General features: G+C 43.9%; 1 protein-coding gene across 1 annotated transcript in view; it reads right to left on the bottom strand.

The window, feature by feature from the left end:
• Positions 1-15,290, bottom strand: part of DISC1 (DISC1 scaffold protein) — a 214,490-nt gene extending 199,200 nt beyond the window's left edge. Inside the window, exon 1 of the mRNA XM_071549549.1 lies at positions 15,212-15,290. The gene's annotated coding sequence lies outside the window, so the exon portion shown is untranslated. The remainder of the gene's footprint in view (positions 1-15,211) is intronic.
• Between the last annotated feature and the right edge of the window lie 1,101 nt (positions 15,291-16,391).

The following is a 16,391-nucleotide window of genomic DNA, read 5'->3' as shown; positions in this document are numbered from 1 at the left end:
ACAGCATTACATGCTGCTTCAGAAATCCCACCAAATTTTAACAAACTCTCTCTGTATCGAAGGCAGTGCTGCTGCCTCTTTCCTTCTCAAACAACTTCCTGAGCCCTCATGCAAGCTCCAAATTGATCCTTGTTTTCTACTGCTTGTCTTGGCCTCTCAGCCTCTCACTGTCTACACATAGCTGCTTCTTTGTGTGGTACCTTTGCTTCTAATTGACATCAGTGTATGAGAGCTCCCCCCTGCACCTGCTGCCGTAGTGAACAGATTTTCTGTAGCTCTGTCCCTTATGACCTCTGGTTTGTCTCATAGCTCAGCTGCAAAATCTGCTTTTCTTCTTCTTGCATTCATCTTTGTTTTTCACTCTTCGCCCCATCACTGCTACACTAGAGACCTTTTCTGTTTCAGTACTAAATAATAAATAAATAAAATAAATAATAAATAAATAAAATCAGGTTTTCCCTAGCACAAGAATGAGGAAATCCTAGATATGTTGGACTTCCATAATCACCTTTTTCATTTTTCATCCACAACTGTAACAGAGGAGCTGTTTGACTTTACTGGCACCACTTTCTGATCCCGTTCCAAACATAATGCCTCAGCTGGTGTCAGGGTAGTCTTCAAAACAAGAGCAAAGATGATAGCTCATTATCACTCAGTTCAAAATATTTAAGGGATGAACAAAGATATATTATGGATAAATCAAAATGTTTGAAGTCCTAATCCAGTGGATATACAAGTCAAAAGAGTTAAGCCTTTTGATGTTTATTTTGATTGAATGGCTTCCCATAAACTTAATTTAGTCTAAGGAAATAATTAGATTCCCTAGAGATACCTGATCACTAGCAAACAAGCTGGGTATTCATATTGCTGTTCTCCAGGCTTTAAAAATGCATTGTAGTCATAACAGTGTGAACCAGCCACAATTCTAAGTCAATTGATCAACTAAGAACAATACTGTGAGAAACAGGAACACTGGTGGTTTAAAAAGCAGAGTAAGCAACTGTCCTTTTTACTGAACTAATCCCTCCAAATCCCAAATTTGCTCACATTTATTTCTCACACTCCTCAGTATCTACTGCTTGTCACAGGCTGGAATTTAAAGATTACAGTACAGTCACTAAGTAAACAAACATTCCTGCATTTATTTTTTTTACATCTGGATATGGCATTATTTTCTATTGAATTGTCATTATTATGGTGGGGGTTTTTCACAACGTATGTGTATTTGGATTTGAACTTGACATTATTTGGCTGTAGCATTCATTTAAATAGACCTTACTCCTTTAACATGTCATCTTATACCCATAAGATGGTCATTGTATTCAACCATTTTCCTGTGTGGATTGAGTGGATCCCACAGGGAGGAAGGTCTGGCATCTGTGCAGTCGCAGTGACTCTGGCACAGAGTCCCTCACGAGTGCCTCCCACCATCACAGAGCTGTGGCGATAGCTTATGCCACCATCCTGCAGCACTGGGACACAGCTGCTCTTGCTGACTTTCCTACACTCCTATCACTCCCTGCCTGACTGCATCAGTGCTATTGAGTGACCTCCTGATGCTGTGATCCAGGTAACAATACTGGCTGAGGAATGATGCTATGACTTGCCCACAGCTGGTCACCATGGCTGCCATGGGAAGGGACTGCCCTGGGCTGTGTGTGGGCTCTCAGAGCTGCTTGTGTAGACAGCCATGAAGAGCATTTAAGCATGTTAGCTTTAGTAATGAGTTCCTGCTGCCTTAATTTTTCCCATTTTCACGCCAATATACCTTATAACTGTAGAATCATTTAAATGATGTCTTAAGTAGGAATAAATGATATTAAAAGTGCAAATATGTAAAGCATGTTCCCTGCATGCCAGAAATCCAAGGGGTGCTAGAGCAGGATTGCCATCTGGGGATTGAAAGCCCAGTGCATTGGATCTCCAGTTGGAGGATGGAGTATAGCTTCAGCTTCAACTTCATAGAATTATAGATTCTTGATCCATGTATGTCAATGCTGAGAATGTCTTTGGAGTTTATATCAGGAACTGCAGATCTAATTGCATGTGATTGTTAGCAGTAATTGCAGGGGTGGGGGAGTTGCTGCTCTGTTAAAACAACTCTTCTGTTACCTGCAGAGCTTGCAGAGCAGCTGGGGGAGCACACTGACATGAGAAGACTGAAGGGCTTAGTACAGGGTGGTACACCATGCCTAACTCTGAGCTTGTGGTGTATCCAGCAGACTCCCATATGCAGGATTGAGCAGGGCTTAGAGTTTATCTCAGCTTTCCCCTTGCCCAAAAGGAGGAGTCGCACATCGGTCATCCAACATGCTGCAAGTGACTGTGTTTGGGTAATTGAATCGCACCCTGGCATTTTACCCTAATATAAGAATTTACATCCTGGGTGATGAAGACTGATATCTTCTTCCTTTGAATAAATGAAATAAGGTGAACTCTACAGCAGCTGATGAAAAGGCTCTTTTTTCCTGTTCTTGAATTGTTTCATCAATTCTTTGATGTGCCTTCGGTGTTCTTTTTGAGTGGGAACATTTCAGCAGGATGTATATTCCAGTAAAGGTTTCATGTGGAGCTTTTGATAATTTCCCACTTCTCACCAATCCTATATCCAGAGACAGTCCACACCTTTTCTCCCATCACACTGGGAGCTACTACTGAATTACTACTCTGTTCTGACCTTTCCAAAGTATTTCAGTCACTACTTGCTTCCTGAAACTCATCTCCTGTAAGCTTCTATTACCCCCTTTTTAGATAACTAATTTAGAAATATACCTTGAGACTGCACTTGGCTGGATGGGCTCTCCACTGAGCAATCCTGGCCCCTCTAGGTGACTCTTCTTTTCATCTTTATTCCTACCCGGCCAGTGTTCACACTATACAGTTTCTTAGCAGAAATGTTATGATCACTTTCAGATCTTGATGAAAACATTGAACATCAATACGTCTTCTACTGCTCTATACAGACTTCACTACACTATTTCCCATTCCTTAGCAGTTCTCGAACAGCTGTACCTTTTCAATCCAGCAGGTCTCATACCATTGAATATTTCGTTCTTACACCATTCTACCTTTTCTTAAAAAAAATCAAGCTGTTGTGTGATACTTGTTCAAATAACTGACAGAAAACTCTTACATTTATGATGGTCCATATCTACCAACCTTGAGCTCTCATCAACAATATGAGACTCAGGCCTGATAAATCTTGTTTTCATTACTGTCTTCCACATTTACTACATCAGCACCTTCAGTTTACAATTGATTGGATTCTTTACCAGTAATAAATTTATTTTTAGTGACTTTGTTGAGGGCAGAAATTAAGCTGGCCTACCTAGAGTTCCCTGAGGCTAGTCACCATTACTGGGGTTGTGCTGGGACTCAATTGTCACCTAATCCAAACACTGGGTTAGAGAATTTTTTGGCCAAGATGTGAGACTGGGCAGGGAGCAGGCAACCCAGATCAACCAATTTCTTAATATTGATGACATCTTCCCAAGTTACCAAAGGACTGGAAGGCACCCGAGATATTTTCCTACGTCCTGTGTACCATCCTCCTGCTTTCTGTTTGTGCTGGGCTTTGCTGAGATAAAGTTAATTTTCTTCATGGTAGATGGTATGGGGCTTTGCTTTGTATTTGTGCTGGAAATTATGTTGATAACACAGGGATGCTTTAGTTATTGCTAAGAAGTCCTTATACAGAGTCAAGTCCTCTCACACCACCCCACTAGCAAATAGCCTGAGGGTGCACACAAAGTTGGGAGGGGACACAGTCAAGACAACTGCCCCCAGCTGACCCAAAGAATATCCCATATCACATGGCATCACACTCAGCATATAAAACTGAGCAGGGGGAAGAAGGAAGGGGAGAACATTGAGTGATGGTGCTGGTCTTCCCTGGTCCCCATTATGGGTGATGAAGCCCTGCTGCCCTGGGGATGGCTGAACACCTGCCTATGGAGAGCAGTGAATGAAGTCCTTGGTTTCCTTCGGTTGGGTGCACAGCTTTTGCTTTAACTGCTATACTGCCTTTATGTCAAGCCACAAGTTTTCTTACTTCTCTTTGATTCTCTCTCGATCTCACCAGAGCAGAGTGAGCGAGCAGGTGTGAGAGACTTACTTGCCAGCTGGGGTTAAACCACAACACTCTTTCTTTGTCATCACCAGCAGATGGAACAGCTACATTGAGTAGCCAGCATGACCCATCACTAAGATTTGTCTCTGCCTAAGATTTCTAAAACATACTCTTATTAGTCTTCCTAATCATTGGCTTCACGTCCTCACTACTGTAGGATTTCCCTGAGAATGTGCATATGGGCAATGTAACAGGCATCCAGGCATTTCTGAGGAAACAGGAAAAAATATACGCTCTTCCATGATCTTCACATGCCTTGCCTGATCACAGATATTTTCCTGACTGTTCTAAGCCAGGAGCCAGTCCTGCTAGTGGTACTGTTGTTTCTGCTTAATTAGAATGGCAAAGGAAATATTTCTCTGGTTGGTGATGCAAACCACACATAACAATTCTAGGAAACTTGGTTGTCAAAAATAGATTTACTTTTTAAGAAGTAAACTATGTGAATTAAAAATCCTCCTCATTTTATTCTCCAATTCAGGAAATGCCTTGAGATGACACAATTTTTTCATTTATTAATGCCTGGAAAGAGGAAAGCTGGTTCCATTTCAGACACCATCAGAGAGTACCTTTGCCAGAGGATGTTATTATAGTTTTAGGCTAAATATACAATATAAATAACCTGTCTCCTGCTGCACAAAAAATCTCCACTGGCTGGAAACAATTATTGTGAGATAATACATGGAAGTTTGCCAGCTGGGCTTGTTACATTTTCTAACTCTACATTTATGATTTACATTAGTGCACAGCATTATCTCCGAGCACAGCAAAGGCTCTATTGCTCTATTTGTGAACCTATTTATGTATCAGTGGTAAAATTATAAGGCTGAAGTAAACCATGCAGTGAAGTAATCTAAACCAAATCCTTAGAAGAGATTAATTTCCATTCAGGAAATAAGCACCAGCTCTAAGTGGACCACACTCAATATGAGTGAATTATTATTCCAATTATTCAGCCAGCTTTAAAGCTTGCCAGTGGCTGAGTGCCAGCAATTTATTTAACAGGCTATTAAAAATTTGATTATCAAAGCCACCAGGTCAGATGCACACACAACAGCAGTTGGGGGGCAGAGAATGAGCTGTAGGAAACATTGCTGCAGCAGCCACCTTGGTGAGACACAAGGCCAAGGAAATGTTTGTTATATCATGTCCTGCACTCAGTAATAACATCAGCAAAAAATACTCCCAAGAGCTATCTGGGCCAAAGAATAGGGGGACATGAACACAGTTTTCCCTCCACCAGTGATCTGCAGAGAAAGATTAAGTGTGGCAAAGCGTCCTTCTGAGCCTGTCCTGGGAGAAGAGATGTTCATGGGGAGAGCAGTCATCCCTCCTCTGCCCACAAGTGTTTAAAAGGGAATGCAGGGCAGAGATAGACAGGGAAAGGGAGGGAGCATCAAAATTCCACAATTTTTTGCATTCCTGGATCAGCATGCTGTGACTGCACTGGAGGTGAAATCCTAGGAAAACCAGTGACAGAATCTCACACGCCGATCGTGGGACCAGATTTCTACAGAGAAAACAGACCTTTACCATGTAACAGCTTGTCAACAACCTCAGTATGCAACAGAATGTGCCTACTGAAAAGTTCTAGGAGGGTTGTTTTAATGTGACCCATATTTTCTTGGTCTGATCACAGAGAACTGGAAAAATCTCTTTGGGAACAAATGTCTGGGTGGAGATAAGGCTGCATTTGCAGTTCATGGTTGCTGTGTGATTTGCTACGGAAACGGCTAAACGTGGTTCCATTCAAAATGTCGAAGTTAGCCCCTGGGAAACATTCTCCCGGTAAAATGAAAGACATGGAAACTGTGGATGCCTGCTTTTAAATGGCTGGGTGAGAGTGAAAGTTTTGTTTCCTTTTTCACTTTCATTTCCTTATTCCTTGTGTGATAATTATTTGAGAGTGAAAAAAGGAATAGGAGGGAAAATGCTTGCTTGGCTTTTTAAAATCCGACGAAATGCTTTGTCTGTGGCAGAAAGGTTGTTGCAAGGCTCTGTCAGCTGCTGTGCTCCAGTGCAGCTTGTGCTGACTGCCAGGGTGTGGGCAGAAGCCTGGTATCTGGAAGGGCAATGTTGGTTAGAGGGGAGATAGTCTTATTTGTGCTCCCCATTCATCTGACATGTGCCAAAGACTGTGCAAAAGCAGGATTTTTACTAAATAACTTGAGTCCCTAATTCCAAGCTCATAAGTTAGGATATTTGTCTGTCTTACTGGAAGATTATGGCAGGAGGTCCGTCTTCACAAAGTCTTAAAACAGCCTTAAATCTGAGTCACCTCCTGGAGGCTTCCAATTGACTGCAGAGGGAACGAAGGAAGGTCACCTTCCTCACCTTAGAACACAAGACTGTGGGAGACAACTCTGGCATACACAAATGGCCATGCGAACAGAACTGCTGTGATTCAGCCCTTGGGAAAATAACCAGAAAGGGAGAAAGCGATAGCATTATCACTTGGCAGGAAACAAGAGGGCAAAGCAAGAGAAATAGGGAAGCTAAAACAGGAAAAGGGGAAGAAGTGGAAAGGAGTGAACATGAGTGGTAGAAGAGAAAGAAACTGGTGAAAGGGAAATAACAGAGAGACTAAAAGGGGCGAAAGGGTCTGAGAGGTCAAAAAGAGAAGAAGTGAGAAGCCAGAGCATTACGTGGAGCAGCCCTCATCCCTGTATGCTGGCAGATGACCAGCAGCTGCCTGTGGCCACCGGAGTCACTGGCCTGGAGGGAGCCCTGCATGAAGGACATTGCAGTTTGCTCTGTCAGGGTCACTCCTGAAATGGCCCCTTCTGCCACTCCTGCTAACAGCAGAAATTTAGCACCTGGTTGTCAGCAGCCAGAGAATGAAATTTTCTTTTTCTCATGACAAACTTACAGCACTGTTCAGCAGACACAGGGCAGGGCTTCTGATATGTGGTGCCAGTAGGAGGAATTTTACAGTTTTCAGTTTTCAGTTCTCTTTTAGATGTGAAATACTTGGCAAATTATTCAGGGCATTTGCCTTGCTCGGCTGCCAAAATTATCACAGCATGACCAAAGTAAGGTAAGCACAGAGAAGCCTCCAACCATATTCAGTTGGTGCTGGGAATCTTTGAAAGCACTTTTGGTTTATTTGTTAAATGTCTTTCATACTTAACATGTACTTGGAAAATTACACGAATATGTATGTGATACAAATCCAGTGATTAAAAGTCATTTACTAGTTCAGAACAGTAAATATACTGCTGACTGGCAAAGTTAAATACAGTTAATAGAAAAGAATGTGGGAGACATTAGCCAGTGTAATTACTTTAATAGTGTCTTATTTTCTTTTATGGTGTTTTTACAAATATGCACACACATGTACCCCCTGTGAAGATACCAAATTAGAAATAAAACTCTGGTAGAGCCAAGCCACAATGTAACTATCTAGACCATTGATAAAAGGACTGCCCTTGCAGCTGGATTATTAAGTACTGTCCAACGTAATGAGATGCATTTTTCCTTTGAGAAACCTCCCTGACCACTGCTTGATACCGCGAGGGAGCGTTCCCGAAGGGTGAGCCTGCAGCTCCGCGGTGGCAGCATCCAGGCTGCGGTCACGGCGCTGCGGTACCAAGTGCCGCAGAGCTGCCACGGGAGGCCGAGGGAGGGAGAAAGGAAATTCTCACAATTGCCTGTTTCCCCGCGACGCATTAAACGACTGAGTGATCACAGGCCACAACTGAATTACAGGAGTGAGTCACAGAGTTCAAAACAAGAGCATCCACTAATTGTTTCATGGAAGAGGCTCAGGGAAGTCTGAAGAAGGATTTTGTAGGATATTCTTTTACCAACTGTCAGCTTTGTAGTCTTTTGTACCAAAGCCAGCCGTTCCGATCTGGGAGTTTATTTTACAACTCACAGACCAGGGAGGGCTGTGTTCCAGGGCTGGGCATCCATCCCTCATGGGCAGCTTTTACTGCTGTGAGCCTGGAATAGCTTTGAAGCTGTCTTCTGGAGCTCTCAGACACCACCAGAAGGCAAACGGGAGGAGGGGATAAATGGCCTTATTCTCAGTCTAGCTGTCCCATCCACCCTGTGCAAATGTATTGGTCAGTTTTGTTAAGATTTGTTCACCTACGATTCAGGTGTTCAAGGCAAGAAGATGATGCTGTAACTTTTATTTGACAAATATCTCTATCCCCAAGCCTCTGGACTAGGATGTCTCAATGATCAGCCTCTGAGCCTTGCTCTGTGGGGCTGTAGAGCCACATAGAAGATGGGGAAAAGTTCCTGGCTTTTTGTGGAAGTTTGCTTTATTGGGTAATGAAAGGGAATGAATGGGGTTCCAGGAGGCATGTGAATGCAGGCCCCTGTTTTGCCATAGTCTGTATCCACATCCTAAGTGTGTAGTGGAATGTCAGCTCCTTTCTCGTCATATAAAGTCAATTCATTAGTGCTCCTGTGATGCTATTACACCCTGGTCATGGACTTTGAGGATGTCTGTGAGAGGGATGAGTGCAGTTGCAGACCCAGGGGTTGCACAGACATCTGGGGACATGCTGCAGGTTAGAAAAAGGGGCAAAAAGGCATTCATCCACTGGCAGATCACTCTGGTGAGGTGGTCACTGCAGATGAAGATGGCTTCCACAGTGCTTATTACTGCGGGGTTACAAGCAGACTCCAATTTTATGGCTGTGGGACTGCCTCGTGGCTGTGCTTCCGCCCTTTCCTACCCCTCCCTGACCACCACTCCCAGCAAGCTGCTGCGGTTGAGTCACACATAACACACTTGCTTTTACAGTGCTGATTCCCTTGATCTCTTTAGCCTGTGTCTGGGGCAAATAATCAGCTTGTTACTCCTTCTGGGAAACTCAGCTTCTCCAAAAAAGCTCTAGCCCCTGATTTACCTGATTTGTGTCATGTCCTTCTCTCACATCCTCACTTCTATGTGTGCTCCAAGTTATTGGCATCCAGTTTCCAAAACCCAGGAATGCAGAAAACAGTCCAGGATCCAACCTGCACTAGTGGTATAAAAACCTCAGCCAACATTTTTTCTTAGTGCATGCTGGGTTACCACATACTCATTTCTCTAGGTAATTCAGATTCTTGGTCTCCAACTGCTGTCCACCTGGTAACCCTGAGTTTTTCTTTCCTCCTCTTCTCTCTGTCCTTTGAGGCTTGACATCTCCTCTCAATCCTGCCACCAGCTTTCTGGTTCTATATACCTGTCTAAGACAGAAAAGGATCACAGCCTACCTCCTGGGCTGTTGTTTTCAGAGCTGAAGCTTATTCAGTGCCTCAGTAGGCTTCCTTGCAAATCAAAGCTAACCAAGGCTCAGTGACTCTTTTGTCTGAAGTCACATTCTTTTAAAATTTCAGTCCCAAACTGAAGATAAACTATCAACAGAGAAAGCAGATGAATCAAAATGGGATTTGTAGTTCTGTGGAGAAAAGACCTATGAAGACAGATTTGCTTGGCAGAAGGTCAGCTGGTGGGATCAGAGGCAGGCAGGAAACACTTTATGGAGATACAGTGATTTTTCCCTATTGAGATGATATTGGCACAAAAACTGTAATGCCCTAGAGCTAAAGTCCCTTCCAATACAAGCCACTCCAAGATTCTATGATGATCTCACCCTTGTTTTATTCTGAGTGAAAAAATTAAGCAGTGGCTGCTTCTGGACTTGTCCTTCTCTCAGGGCTCACTTGCAAAGAAACATTCCTGCTGTTGGCAGGAGCTGGGCTCCTTTGCATTTTTCCTTTTATCAAAAATGAAGACAAACTTTTTTTCCATTGTCAAAAAAGTGAAAAAATTAGCAGGCTGGGAAGGTGATCAAAAATTAGAAAATCTTGCCAAAAATTGGAAATTTCCCATGTTTCCATTTGGAGTAAATGTACTTGCCAAATTATTATCAGAAAACTGAAAGTTAACAAAGAAATCTGCCAGGATTCAGAAGAAGCCCCAGTTAGCAGAAAACTATCATATTTGAGGACCATTTACTAGAATAGTAACACTTATGGTCTTACATTTAAAACAACAGCTTGGTTGCAGTTGTCTAAAAAAACTCATTGCATTACTGCCAAGTCATTAGCTTACAAAGCTCCAGGCCCTGTCTACACACAAGCCTGCCATCAGTTTAACTAAAATCACTATTTAATCCATTTAGAGCAATCAGCACAACCCTTTTTTGGGTAACCAAATTAACCTAAATCAATACAAGCCTGTTGGAAACAGAGACAAACAATTTAAAGACATTGACATCAAAACCTGTGTTAGCTCAGGCAGTGTGAGTTTTGTGGCAAGGCAGGAGCTCAGGTCAAGCCAGGGAATTGCTGTGATGGTCCTTTTTGCACCATAGAGCTGTGTCTGAAGCACATCCAGCAGCAGCTTTGTGTTGAGGTGTGCCCAAGTGATCTCCCTTGCATGTTGCTATATGCATGGTCCAGATTTCCATAACTTCTCAGGGCCATGCCCTGCTGTGTTTAGGAGCTGAGGCTGCCCTCACCCTGTCCTTTTCCCAGCCCTGAGCCCTGCATGACAAACCCAACCATTTTGCTGGAGGAGCTTGAGGTGAAAGGTGTAAGACATGGCTGGCTCAATCAGAGAGTGTTCAGCTTCAGTGATCCAGGAAACCTCATCTAACCTCTATTCTCAGCTGAAACGCATGAGAGCCTAAGGACGGACACAGCCCTTTATGCCAACATCCTCCCTTCTCATGTTTGCGGCTGCCTGAGCAGGAAACCAGGTCTCTTTTCAGGAGTCCTCCTGCATCCTTCTCCTGGGAAGCAAGGAGGAAAACACCAACAGCAGCAGCTGGCCCAGAGGACAGGCTGCTTCCCTTGGTGTGCAGGGTCCTGGCTGCAGTGGCTGTGCTCAGCCCTGTAGGGGCTGCTCAGTGCTCGCCCATGGTGAGGCAGGAGGGCAAAGCTCCCAGCAGGGCCACCCTCCAGCAAACACAGCACTCACCTGAAAGGAGCCTGGTCCCAAAGTGGGCTCAGGGGCTTCCTCAGCTCAGTTTGGGTTTTAAGTCAGTAACCTGCAGTGGCTTTCACACTCTCCAAGGGCTTGCCCAGGCTCTACCTAAGCCACTTCAGCTTTTGGCCCACACAGCATCCATGGGTTCCCCACATCTCCACCCACTGGCATCCAGTGCAGGCATCAGCTCCTGGTGCTCGCTCTGAGCCAGGCTATGGCCAGTCTCAGTGGTTGGTATCTACTTTTTCTCTTGCCAGAGACAGTGAATGGTTGCTCCATATCCACATTCTTTATGTCACACAGAACTCTGTAGACCTCTATCAAACCCTCCCTATCCAGTCCACTGGACTTCCATAGTTTCCTTTCACAGAGAAACTATTCCCTGCCTTTAGTCACCCTTTCTGCCCTTCTCTGGACCTTTACCAGTTCCGCTATATCCTTTTTGAGATATGGGATCAGAGTCACACTCAAAAGCAGGTGACCCAGGGATTCATACAGTGACATTTATATAGCATATTCTTGTCTTTATTCCTAGTCTTCATAATTCCTAACATATGACTGCCTTTTTTTGCTTACTGACAGACATTGAGTTGATATTTTCTTGGAAAAAAATCACAGTATTTTGAAGACTGTACACAGGGATTGTTTTTCCCTGGGTTATTGCTTCATATCTACCTGTATTCAGTCTGTTTCCTCATCTTGTCGCTCTGCTGGTCTGTATTGCTCTTCTGCTTTTTTTTTATTCACATACTGGCTTTACTACAGTGAGTATCTCACCATGAGCAAACTCACAAACTCAAACAAACCTCACAGCTCACCTCATTTTCCACATCTTGATGTGTACACTCCATGTGCGTGCACAGGGCAGCAGAGAGGGAAGTGTACAGGAAATAAGGAAAAAATACAAGCATGTACTCATATACCAGTTATTCCATTTTCAGATGTTGCATCAGCAAACCCCCATGGTAACACCCTAGAGCAAAATGTGACTCCCAAAAGCAAAGGAGACCAGCATCAGAAAAGAAGCAGAGCCACAGGCAGGTCAGGGAATGGCTGCCAAGGTTGAGACACCTTTGTAGCTGCCTCTGTGTTTTCCTGTTGCCCAAAAGGAGCATCAAGTTCAGCTCTCAGAGCTCTTGATGACCTCAGGGAGAGCTTTGAGCTTTAACCTGAGGCAGAGCTGTGGGATGTAGCTGCTGAGTTTCAGCAGGTTAGGGATGCCACCAACTTCCCCACCAGAGACAGGGATTTCAAAATGGTTTTACTGAAGACACCTTATGGAATTTCACTTGAGTTTATCATAACAACTGAGAGGACTCTACTGTCTCCCATCTTTATACACAGTTGGGTCCTGTACATTCAGAGGTTCATATGAAATCTCAGTGTTTGTTAAGCTGTGGCAGAAAAAGACGGAAATCCCTCTGAAACCTGTGATCTTCCAGAGGCAAAGGAACCGCTCTAAAACAAACCAGCATCTCCTTCCTCCCATGGCTGTAATCCAGAAAGCAGTTTACATTAATGAGTATCTGGCCCCTAGCTAATCTACATAAAGCCAAAGATGCTCAGATATGACTGTGACACTATAATGTAAAACAGGGCTAATTTTATATTGCAGAATGCCTGGGTAGCAGCAGATGTCTGCAGCCACATGTCCAGACACATGAGCCTCACCCAATCATTTCCATTGTGCCAGCCCACCACCCTGGAGCTGGGTACAGGAAGGGCAGGAACCTTGGGTGTGAAAACAGGACATCTATGCTTTTCTGTGGCTTTCAATCCCAGAACGGATATCCTGTGAAAGGTACCATATAGAAGAAGGACCCTTAAATTACCTTTGAATGACCTTTAGAAGAATAAAGAAGAATCTCTGTGGTGACAGGGACACCATTTTTAGGTCTGTTGATGCAATTTTGTAACTGTTATTGGTGCCTTTCCACTGGGACAACCCAAGAGACAACTGTGGCTTTGTCATGCCCTTAACAAGCCTGCTGTGGCGTTTCACCCTCCCTCTGCTGTGGTGCATGCCAGGTCTCTCCTGGGCAGGGCACCCCTGAGCAGCACAGAGCAAGGGAGAGACAATGGACCAGGACAACGCAAGAGACCAACACATCTTTAGAATTCACTGGACAATGTCCCAGGGCTCAAACACCAACACCAGCCCCCTTCTTTTATCCTACACACACACACAGTCGGTTTGAAAGCTCTTGTACTTTATACCTGAGCGTTTTCTGTGGCAACCGTACTCAGGGCAGGGAAGCACACAGGCACAATTGACACATGCAGAAGCATTTGATTTTATATCAGGAGTTCAACAGCTAAAAAAAGCTTCCATTTTTTTGTTTAGGTAGTATAATTAGAATATAAATTAAAGAATTTAAGACTCCAGTCTATGAATCCTCATTAGCACTGGTACTCCTTAAAAGTACTAGATCAGGTAAGAGCATTTGTATAATTCATAAATCTGCAAAAACATTTTGAGTCAAAGCTTCTCATGGTTTTTTATTTATTTGTCTTCAAAATACCATATACACATACAATGAGAAATAAACATATGCTATTCTCTGGTATTCCCCACACTTTCAAGTAGTAGAACATGCCAATTATAAATTGTTACTATCAGAGGTCTACCTAAGTCTAGAAGTGAAGTTTATACCACCCCACTTATCCTATTTAGAAGAACTTAAAGAGAAAACAACAAATAACTTGTAACTCAAAACCAAAACCTTGAGCTTTCCAAGAGCTGGACACTAGGTGGCAGAAGTATTATACATGCTCTAATAATTGGCAAATACTCACCCTTTTACTAAGAAGGCAGGCCCAGAGAAGTTATAGCATGTATCTCAAAAAACCTGAAAGTTTATAGCTGCTCTGTGTTTCCTGATCAGTCCTGTAAGAGGCTGAGTTGAAACCGTTTATGTTCTTTACAACAAGCACGACCATTGAGTCACAAACCCAGGTCTCTTGCCACAAATGCCCATGGCTTCCCTTTCCCCATATAGCACATTTTTAAAGTAGCACTCAGTCAAACCCTGCCCCAACATTTAAGAGATGATAAATTTTTTATAGTGAAGTAATAATCTCAAATGAGGAGAAGTGATTTAGGAACCTCAGTGTAGCAGCAGGTTGGTAGGACAACCACAAGTAGCTCAAATTAAGAAATAAGGATCTACATTATTTGCTAATTATCACTTTGCTCCTGTAAAGCAGCATTTCTCCAGCAGCCCATCAACCATGCACCACCACAGGCAGAGGCTGAGCTGAGAAGGCTGGAAAAAGGGCTTGGGAAAGAAGAAAAGGACACGGGTGTCAGCACATGTCCAGCCTGCACCCTGCCCCCTCTTTGTGCCCTGCCAGCAGATACATAAAATACATATAAAACAATTAATAAATACAAAATAACAGGCATTAGGACTTTATGAAGGCCAGCAGGAGGTTCTGCATCAGTGTTTCTGACACCACTCCTTGCTCACTGGACATGTGTAAAAATGTGCAGGTCACAGACCTGCACGTACAAGTGACCTTGGCATTTTGGTGGTGCAGCTTCTGGCCTTGGCTGACTCTGGGGAGCAGAAGGAGGTGAGGCTCACAGCAGTGGGAGCTGGGCTGGAGCTTAAAGAGATGCATCTAATTCCAGGCTCCTGACTGTTTTGCTGTATGGCCTGACACAACTCCATCTGACTCAGCTTCCCTCACAGCCCTGGCACCTACTGCCTGTTACCTTTCTCTTGAGGTGTGAGGTGCAAAGTAAAACATACCTTCCAACAGTACTTGCTGCAAGGAGAGAAACAACTCCTGCTCCCTCCTAAAACAAGAGTCCTGGGGCTTAACAATGTTCCTGTGACATCCAAACTCCCAGGACTGGCTATTCAAGCCCCTCTGGTTTTAGTCCTCAAGCATGACAAAGCTCCTTTTAACAAAAATCAGGACTATTTCTAGCTCAGCTTTTTCAGTTGCTCTTGCTGAGGCCATCCAAGGACAGAACCTTGAGGAAGAATTAGATACAACTAGCAGGACCCTTCCAGATTAAAAGGGACTTGCAAGCCTGCAGGAAAGTCAGGGCTGTGGGAGAAGTGCACAAAGACAGGTAATGTTCCAAAAAACCTGCATGGTACCAGTAGTAAGGAAATGAGCTCAAGAAGTCATCTGACCTGTGTTGTGGCAGTGGAGCAGAGCACACACAACAGCGCCTTTCTTTGGGAGGAATGAACATCTGCATGACACGAAAACAACACTAGGGGGAAAAAAAAAAGTGGATGAACCCCATGACACTGGTCTGCAAAATCCAATAGTGAGGGCTGAGTGTTCATTCCCCCCGAGTGGCCAAAGGGACACCAAAGCCAGCCTGTCCAGCCTGTGGGAGGAGTTGAGAAAGGAGCCATCACATCACTTTTGGCCAGTGTTCAGGGAGGCACCGACTGGCTCCAGAAGAAGTCATCACCAAGTCTCTTCTTCTACATTCTGCAAATAGACCTTTCAAAGGGATGATGGGTGAGGTAAAAAGAGGTAGAGTTGATGGGAAATTATATTTCTCAAAGACAACCTTCCTCAGAACTGGAGAAGAAACTTTTTTCATGTTGTAGGTAATTTTCCTTGGCTTGTGATGATTGCAAACCTTAGAATACCTATGGTTTGCTCACCTGCAAGAGCAACATGAGGTGCGCCCACCCACCCATCCTGCCACACAGCACCATGGCTGCCGTAGGACATACGCACCAGGCCTTATCCAAGTGCAGGAATACCAGACCGCTCCCCTCAGAGTCAGAGCACTACTTCCAAATTTGGAGGTGCAAGTAGACAAACCTACCTAAGAAACTGACCGATTCCTCCTCCTGCATGGAAATGTTTTACCCCAGGATTCCAGCTAAACGTGAAAAGGACTGAACCATGGGAAGGACATGGGCAATGGCTCAAAGAACGGTACAGACTAAGAAAGGAAAAGAAAAGAAAGGGAAGAAACAAAGAGGGTGTTGAAGCAGCAATGACAGCGAAATGGACATGTAAACAGCACACAAGGGGAAAACTGTGGTCACCGTAAGCATTCCTTTATGTTAAAACCTGTATCTAACCATGTTTCTAACAACTGCAGATGACTGTAATTCACACATCAAGGTTTGTGGCTACCAATATGGGAGTGAAGGGAATGTGGACGGGAAATTGGGTCATATGAAAACTGAGAGCTTTTGTTGATTTGTGACAGCATGACTGGAAGTCTGCAAAACCTGCTCAGTCCAGGACCTGCAGGTTCTCAGCTGCTCAGGAAATCAAGCCCCTTATTTATGGCCCAAGGCTAGATCAATGTTTTGGGGACCTTGTGGTAATTTTAAATTC

Source organism: Pithys albifrons, chromosome 2 (genome assembly GCF_047495875.1).
Source record: "Pithys albifrons albifrons isolate INPA30051 chromosome 2, PitAlb_v1, whole genome shotgun sequence".
NCBI lineage: Eukaryota > Metazoa > Chordata > Aves > Passeriformes > Thamnophilidae > Pithys > Pithys albifrons.
This window is presented reverse-complemented; position numbering and strand designations above follow the sequence as displayed.